The 8,588-nt window shown below is 52.8% G+C and overlaps 1 non-coding gene across 1 annotated transcript; it reads right to left on the bottom strand.

The window, feature by feature from the left end:
• On the bottom strand, window positions 289–360 carry TRNAC-ACA. The gene has a single exon. It is a non-coding gene; the product is annotated as a tRNA-Cys (tRNA).

Below are 8,588 nucleotides of genomic sequence, written 5' to 3'. Positions count from 1 at the left end.
CCCCTGTGTCCGCCCCTTAGGGAGGCTTTCGGAACACACACCCCCCATCAGGGCAAGTCCTGGGAAGGGACCCTGCGGAGGGCGCCTCCTCCTGGAGCTGCAGACCTGGAGCTGGGCGCCGGCACTGTCTGTTTTTACGGCCCAACTCGAGGAAAGTGGGAGTGAAGTCACTCAGTTGCGTCTGACTCTTTGCGGCCCCGTGGACTGTAGCCCACCAGGCTCCTCCGTCCGTGGGATTTTCCAGGCAAGAATACGGGAGTGGGTTGCCATTTCCGTCTCCAGAGGACTTTCCCCACCCAGGGATCGAACCCGGGTCTCCTGCATTGTAAGCAGATGCTCTACCATCTGAGCCAGCAGGGAAGAAAGGTTTCACTGTAATAGCATGAGGCTGCTGGACAGAGAGGTCTGCAAGGGGACCCACGCTGAGCTCGTCCTGAGACATTTTAGTGGTGACTTTAAGGAAACGCTGATGAGGGAGGGAGGCGCTCCCGAATCCAGCACAGACGTGGTCCACAGCGATGACCCCAGTGCCAGGGACCAGCCGCTCCATCTCCCGGCTCGGAGTTTTCTCGGGAATACTGTAACGGTTCAGCCTCCAGAAATGTCTGTTTGACACGGATTTGAGAACAGAGATGAATAAAACATAGGGCTCTCGGGGATGGAAAACCAGTGGTAGAAGGCCTTTGGGGGAGCACTGATAATAAACACTGTGAGAACTGCAGTTACGGAGCAGGATGTTTTCTAAATCCTGACAATAGCAATCAGGATAATAACACCTGCGCCGACAAGCACAGAAAAAGGTGAGAGTGGGTGAAACCCTGGGCCTTTTAAATCTCCCAGCAAAGTGAGTCAATTGTTATTGAGTAAATGGAAACTCTACCTAAACAAAGGGCTAGAGCCTAGATATTTTTCATAATGTTTTTATTTTTAAAATCGCAGGGGGATCTTGTAGGAAGTAAAATATAGAGATATTTATCTAAAAACCAGAAATTTCCTTGACTTCGCCTCTGTTCTTTTTGGTTTAATCCTAGCAAAATAAAACTTAATGTCCTCATAAAACAGTAGTGTCGATTGTGACTCTGCTGAGGCAGAGTGTTACTCTCCCATATGCATGCCTCCTATTCTATCTGCATCTAAGTCAGAAAGTCTGCCTTGATGTTCACATGAAATTAATAGTGTTTATTATTAGGAGGTAAGATTCAGGGGTTGTTTTTGGAAGAGTTCAGTCCAGTTTAGTTGCTCAGTCGTGTCCTCCTTGCGACCCCATGGACTGCAGCACGCCAGGCCTCCCTGTCCATCACCGGTGTTCACCCAAACTCATGTCCACTGAGTCACTGATGCCATCCAACCATCTCAACCTCTGTTGTCCCCTTCTCTCGCCTTCAATCTTTCCCAGCGTCAGGGTCTTTTCAAATGAGTTAGTTCTTCACATCAGGTGGCCAAAGTATTGGAGTTTCAGCTTCAACATGTCCTTCTAATGAATATTCAGGACTGATTTCTTTTAGGATGGACTCGTTGGATCTTCTTGCAGTCCAAGGGACTCTCAGGAGTCCCTTGAGAGACTCTTGGAAGAGTACCTGCCAGCATTTTTATTTTTTTATTACTCTCCCATGGCAATAATAATAATAATAATAATAATAATAATAGCAATGGCGTGACTGAGTGACTGCGCACGGTTTATTTAAGAGTTTGAATGCTTATTTAGTGGCCTCTGTGCTCCTTGGTCCTCTGAATATTTTAACTGCCTTAATCCCCAGATCAAGCCTATGGAGTAGACCCCAACTTCATGGACTAGATCATCAGGGAACAGAGAGTTTACGTCACGTTTCCAGGGGCACGGCCAGGGCCAGGGGCTAAGCCTGAGGGTCCTGGCTCTGAGCCATGTCCTCGTCTGCTGGACTCCACCCCTCTTAGCAGGAGGAATTTTTATGAAACTGGATACTAGTTGGCGACTGATCAGGAAGCAAACACTGCGCCGGCTACTAGGCAGGAATAATGGAATATAAGGCTGTTAACTAGGTTACTGGTGAACAGACGATGCTGGTGTCACAGGGGCTGTAGCTGCTGAAAGCACTGCCAGAGGGGCCAAGGCAGAGGCTGAGGCGATCCAGACTTTGAGCCAAGAGAGCGCTTCTCTCAGAGCTGAACACGAGACCTCGGAGCTGGGTGCTGGCTGGCTGGAGAAGAGTTACTGGGGGACTGAGACCCAGGGCTGTGAGGGGGTGTGTGGAGTGAGTGTACCAGGCTGATCCTGCTGGCTTGGGAAAGGCTGCGAGCTGTTTTCATCTACAGGAAGCTTCTGGGAAGGCTTCTTGCTAGGGTGACATTGGTCGTAACCAGCCTAGACTAGCCACGGTGAGAGAGCAGAAAGCAAAGTGGAGTGATCCCCTCCCCCTCTTCCAGACTGACAGTCTCTCCTCTTGGCAGAACGTAATACTGAGCCGCCTGGAGAATCAGAAGTGAGGTTGGAAGAGTGTGGCTGCAGCACCGCAGAGCAGAGGGCAGGAGAGCGGGCTTGCAGCTGGGAGATAGCCATGTGACTGCCGGCGCAGTGCAGCCATTTAGCTGCTGTGAGTCCACCCGCGCTTGTCACTGGGCACTTCTGTAGAGTGCAAACACAGTCTGTTTCCACCTAACGAGATCCGGCGGTCCTTCACACAAACAGAGGTACTCTCGCGCTCCCCACCTTGAGGAGACCCATGCCCACCAGTCAGACTGCTCATCTCTGGGAGACAGGCATGCTGTCCATCTGGGCTGATGTTCAACACCCCTGAGGACCTGGTCACCTAAAAACTCTGGTGTAAGGAGCATCTCCTAGGAAGCGTGCATAAAACAATAAGGGTCAGGAGAGAAGACAGGTTATACCTGCAAAGGCCGTCCTGAGCAAGGGGCTCCACATGACACAGCATCATCATCAAAAATCAGAGAGAGGCTGGCAGGGAAGTCGGGACTGGGGGAGGTTAGACCCGTGACTTCAGGAAAAAGGGGAGACAGCACCTGCAGGCAGAACTCCCCCTTCCCCGCACCTAGGTGAGTCTTATAAAGCTGTGTGCTGAGTGCTAAGTCGCTTCAGTCGTGTCTGACCCTGTGCGACCCCGTGGACCATAGCCCGCCAGGCTCCTCTGTCCATGGATCCTCCAGGTAAGAATGCTGCAGCGGGGTGCCAACTCCCCTCCGCGGGACCTTCCCCACTCGGGATGGAACCTGCGTCTCTCACGTCTCCTGCTTTGGCAGGAGGTTCTTTACCACGAGGGCCACCCGGGAAGGACGTGGACCTCCAGTCTCTGGCCGTTACCTGCGAGACAAGGTGCTGGGGGTCCCGGGAGGAGGGGGAGCAGATCTGGGAGGAAGGGAGGCCGGCCCGGGGTGTCTCTGTGTGTGGAGACAGGCACGCAGTTCTGATGGCAGTGATGGCTGTAGCGGGTCAGGGTCAAGTCCAAGTCCACAGCCAGCTGAGCGAGGGCCTGAGTCAGAGCCAGCTGGGTTTGGGGCCAGGCTCCGGACCTTGGTAGCTGGCTGCTACACTTGCTGCTCTGAGCACGGGACCCTGAACTGCAGGACGTGTGGCAGGAACAAAAGGGGACCTGGGCTCAAGGCTGCCTGGAACCAGCCAGCACTCCACCACCTTCAGCCTCCTCCCAACCTCACTACTCACTGAGGGAGCGGAGGTGGGGAGACTTCACAGAACAGAGCGTGGCATCAACTCAGATACTTGTCGTTCAGTCGCTAAATTGTGTCCGACTCTTTGCAACCCCATGGACTGCAGCACACCAGGCTTCCCTGACCTTCACTATCTCCTAGAGTTTGACCAAACTCGTGTCTGTTAAGTCGGTGAGGCCATCCAACCACCTCATTCTCTGTCACCTCCTCCTCCTGCCTTCAATCTTTCCCAGCATCAAGGTCTTTTCTAATGAATCAGTTCTTTGTATCAGGTGGCCAAAGTATTGGGTTTTTAGCTTCAGCATCAGTCCTTCCAATGAGCATTCAGAGTTGATTTCCTTTAGGATTGACTGGTTTGAACGCGTTGCATTCCAAGGGACTCTCAAGAATCTTCTCCAACACCGCAGTTTGAAAGTATCAATTCTTCAGTGCTCAGCCTTCTTCATGGTCCAGCTTTCACATCCATACATGATTACTAGAAAAAGCATAGCTCTGACTAACTGGACCTTTGTCAGCTAATCAGATAGACTTGCTTTCAAATCCCAGCTCAGGCACCCAGCTGTGTGATCCAGGACAGTCATTTCAATTCTCTGAGCCCTGTTTTCTCTCATCCTATCTCAGTCAGTTGAAAGTAGTGAAAGAGAAAGTCACTCAGTTGTGTCCGACTCTTTGCGACCCCATGGACTATACAGCCCCTGGAATTCTCCAGGCCAGAACACTGGAGTGGGCAGCCTTTCCCTTCTCCAGGGGATCTTCCCAACCCAGGGATCGAACCCAGGTCTCCTGCATTGCAGGTGGATTCTTTACCAGCTGAGCCGTCAGGAAAGCCCCAGTCAGTTGGGGCTGTTATAATCAAAGTGCCATGGAATTTACTTCTCAGTTCTGGGGACTGGACATCTGAGATCCGGGGGCCAGGATGGCAGGATTCTGGTGAGAACCCCCTTCCAGGTTGCAGCTGATGGATTTCTCCTGTGTCCTCAGGTGGATGGAAAGAGGGCCAGAGGGCTCTGGGGGTCTCTTATAAGGGCATGAATCCCATCACAGGGGCCTAACCCTCATGACCTCTCACCTCCCAAAAGTCCCCGCTCCTAACACCATCACTAGGGTTAGGATTTTCGCATAGGAATCTGAGAGGAGCACAGACATTCAGTCCTCAACAAATGCCCAGCACTGGGGACTCTTCTCTTGGTCAGCATGGCTGCGCCCTGGCCTGGCGCCTGGCTCCAGGGGACGGGCCGTCAGTTTTGCTACCGGCAGTCACAATAGTGACGTGTCTTTGGGAATCACCAAGGCTTCTGTTCATTAGCCTGGAGTCCGTCAGACAGCTTGCAGGAAGGGGTCCCCAGGAATCAGCGTGGTCATAGCTGCAGAGAGCATCCCATCACACCCAGCACTTCTTCCTCCCTTTGCAAAGGACTGTCCGGGTTTTGAGTGTGTCCTGATGACTGGCACGTGTGTATGTGCTAAGGCTCTTCACTCGGGTCCGACTCTTTGCCACCCCATGGACTGCACCCACCAGGCTTTTCTGTTCACAGGATTTCCCAAGCAAGCATACTGGAGTGGGTTGCCATTTCCTCCTTCAGGGGATCTTTCCAATCCAGGGATCCAACCCATTTCCCTCATGTCTCCTGCACTGGCCGGCAAATTCTTTATCACCAGTGCCACCTGGGAAGCCGACTGGCACAACCCCTTTTATTTTATAAAGCCAGGACCCTGTCTCTTCAAACCATTGACCTGCCGAATTACTGCTAGGACCATCCTGACCAAAACACCTCTCCCTCTGAGGAAAGGTGTGGGTTGTACGCCAGGATTCACCGGTGATGGGGGATCTGAAGTTGCGACATTTGGGATCCAATCTGTAATTACAGAGACTTGCACTTTCTCATCTGTTAAGAAAAAATAAGGGAAAGTAATGATGTGATTCACAGAGGTAATAAAATTCAGAAGAAACAGAGTAATACCCGTTTTTTAAAGGTTTGGGTGAAAAGAAATGTGCTTGTATCTTTTTTCACTGTGAATGGAAATTAGATGGCAAGACAAGAAGGTTTACATGGAGGAGTAAACAGATTCCTACTGCGAGACAGTGATCATCACAGTTGTAATTATACGAAGGAGAAAGAAGCTTTCTTCCGAGCGAGATGGGAAAGCCTTCTTGTTTATGCAGAAACAGAGACTAGAGGGGGCTGGGAGCAGGGGGATCGCTGCTCACCATCACATGAGATAGATAACGTGAGGATGGGACCTTTGTCCAGGGCCTGAGTGAATGATTCTGGGTCCTGGGGAGCCAGGGTCCCTGGTTGGGGGGTGGCTGGCCTGGGTGGGCAAGAGAGAGCAGAGGTTTCAATGTGCCGGAGGAGGGGCCAGTAAGGGCCAGGATCAGAAATCCTGGGGGCGTCCCTTGGGATGGACTGTTTGCCTCCGGCTGTCGGGTCCTGGAGAAGCAACAGGTAAGAAGGAACCAGATGCAGGACAGGACTCAGACGCACGGACGCAGGGTGGAGACCCAGTCCCTGGAGTCCGGATTCCCGGGGGTGGCCATGCCAGGAGGCCAAGGCAAGGCCGGCGCCTGGGCCTGGTCAGGGAGGGGAGCCAGGTTAGAGGGCCGGCCCTCAGCTGGGTTCTCCTAGGGGATCTGCCTCAGCACCTGGGGTGACGGGGAACCGCCAGGAAGCCATGGGCAGCAAGAAGGCTGGTGAGGAGGAGCCGCTGTGTTCTTCTCTAATAGGGGCGGGCATTTCTCAGCCCCATGTCCCTCATTTGCAAAAGGCAGGAGCTGTAGGGTTGTTGCAGCACCTGAACGCCTCGGCGCATCTTTCTCCACAACCACTGGCCATAATCACCCTGTCTTCCTCACACTCTTACTCTGGCCCTTGCCCCCAAAGCTGAAGCCAAGACTTATGACAGAAGGTGCTGGAAACTCCCTGTCAAAACAGGCATTTCTCAAGCATGTCTAGAAGAAGCTTTGATCACGCTCGGTCTCTCTGTAGCGTGTTTCTGCGTTTTCTTCTAACATGGACATTCTGCCCTCCCTGCCCCGCCTCCAGCTGTACAGTCAGACCCTAAAAGCAGTGAAGCCTGGAAGGTAGGTGTTCTGGGCTCAAACCCGGTCAGCCTCTCGAGCTGTGTGAATCTGCAGGTCACTTCACACCCTATGCCTCGTTGTCCTTGTCTGGGGCTTCCCTGGTAGCTCGGTGGTAAAGAATCCGCCTGCAAGGCAGGAGACCTCAGTCTGATCCCTGGGTCAGGGAGATTTGCTGGAGAAGGGATAGGCTACCCACTCCAGTATTCTTGGGCTTCCCTGTGGCTCAGACAGTAAAGAATCTGCCTGCAATGCGGGAGACCTGGGTTCAGTCCCTGGGTTGGAAAGATCCCCTGGAGAAGGGAACAGCTACCCACTCCAGTATTCTGGCCTGGAGAATTCCATGGACTGTATAGTCCCTGGGGTCGCAAAGAGTCGGACACGACTGAGTGACTTTCAGTTTACAATGGGGCTAAATGCCCCCCTTTCCCGGGCCCCATGAGGTCAGTGCAGCCAGAGACACAGGCTGAGGGCTCCAGGGGGTCCTGTGGTCCCTTTTGCTCCCAACTTTCCATAAAGGAAAAATCTTTTGTGCAAAATGAAGAGCGGTCCCAGTTTCCTATTGTTCTAATTTAAGAGGGGGCAGAAGAGATGATGGAGCAACAAGCAGGAGCCGCTTCATGGAGCCCCTCTGTCACGGGAGACGCAAACCCTCTCCTCTCTGCCTGTCACCTCCCGCCCCTCGGCTTTCTCCAACCTGAAAAAGTGCAGATCGTGAGGGTGCCCCCTGGCCAGAAGGGTGAGAAGTGAGTTGCTACACTGGATAGTTCATGCTAAAAACCCAATACAAAGCAAGTGTCTAATAAATTACTATTATTGTTCCTAGCATCACCCTGATTCCCAACACCATCTTCCAAAAAGAAACACCAACGTTTCTAAAGCAGCAGTTAGACCGATGAGTGCGCAGCAGCTGGCTCATGGTGGGGACTGTTCTAAGCAGCCAGGCCCCCTGATTGATGGCCATCTGCGTGCTCGCTCAAGAGAGGCCTTCAAATGACTCGGTTTGGTTTCAGGAACCCAAAGGTGGTAATAAGCACGTGTCGGTTCTGCCAGCCCCGTGTCTGACACTCCAGCAAGATAAGTGATCAAAACGCTATTTTAAAATTAGCCAGCTCATGACCTTTCTGTCGTGCCGCGTGCTGGAAATATCAGGATTAAGGGTGTCATGGGGAGTCGCCGTGAGGCTCGCTGTCAGGAACGCAAATCCGGGGGGGCAGAGGCTTGAGAGGGGCTGTGCACGTTTCCGGCCAGCAGCGCCTGGGCGCCCGGCTGTTTCCCTGCAGAACTGGGTGCAGGTGTGGGCTGGTGTGAAGGCGATCTGACCCCGGGGAGCCCCAGGCGCCCGGCACCTTCACACAGAGGCTCATCGCAAGCAGGGGAGGCGCCAGGAACATTGCAGAGAGTTGCACACGTTCCTTCAGCAGAGGGTACGGCTGCCCCTCTGAACACGATCGCAAAGCTCTATTTGATGACAGCGATTGTAACACAGCTGTTTTCCAGTTGTTCCAGATCCTGTATTTAGCTAATGTGAGCTGCCAGTAAACACAGCTAGACCCACAGCAGAGAACAGAAGTGCTGTGCAATGGGGTGTTTCCCTTGCTTCAGACCCGCGATCCTCACCCAGATTTTCAGTCTTCATTGCTCAGAGTAAGGATTTAGGAAAGAACTTTCAAACACAGCATGTTTCTGGAACACTGACTCCACGGATGTGAGTTTGAGCAAAGTCTGGGAGATGGTGAAGGACAGGGAAGCCTGGGGTGCTGCAGTCCACGGTGTTGGAAAGAGTGGATACGATTGATCCACTGAATAATGACGGCAATGTTTCTCAGGCTCCGGGGCAGGGAGATGG

This window comes from Capra hircus, chromosome 26, assembly GCF_001704415.2.
Source record: "Capra hircus breed San Clemente chromosome 26, ASM170441v1, whole genome shotgun sequence".
Taxonomy (NCBI): domain Eukaryota; kingdom Metazoa; phylum Chordata; class Mammalia; order Artiodactyla; family Bovidae; genus Capra; species Capra hircus.
Note: the sequence above shows the minus strand (reverse complement) of the source record. Positions and strands in the feature narration are given on the sequence as shown.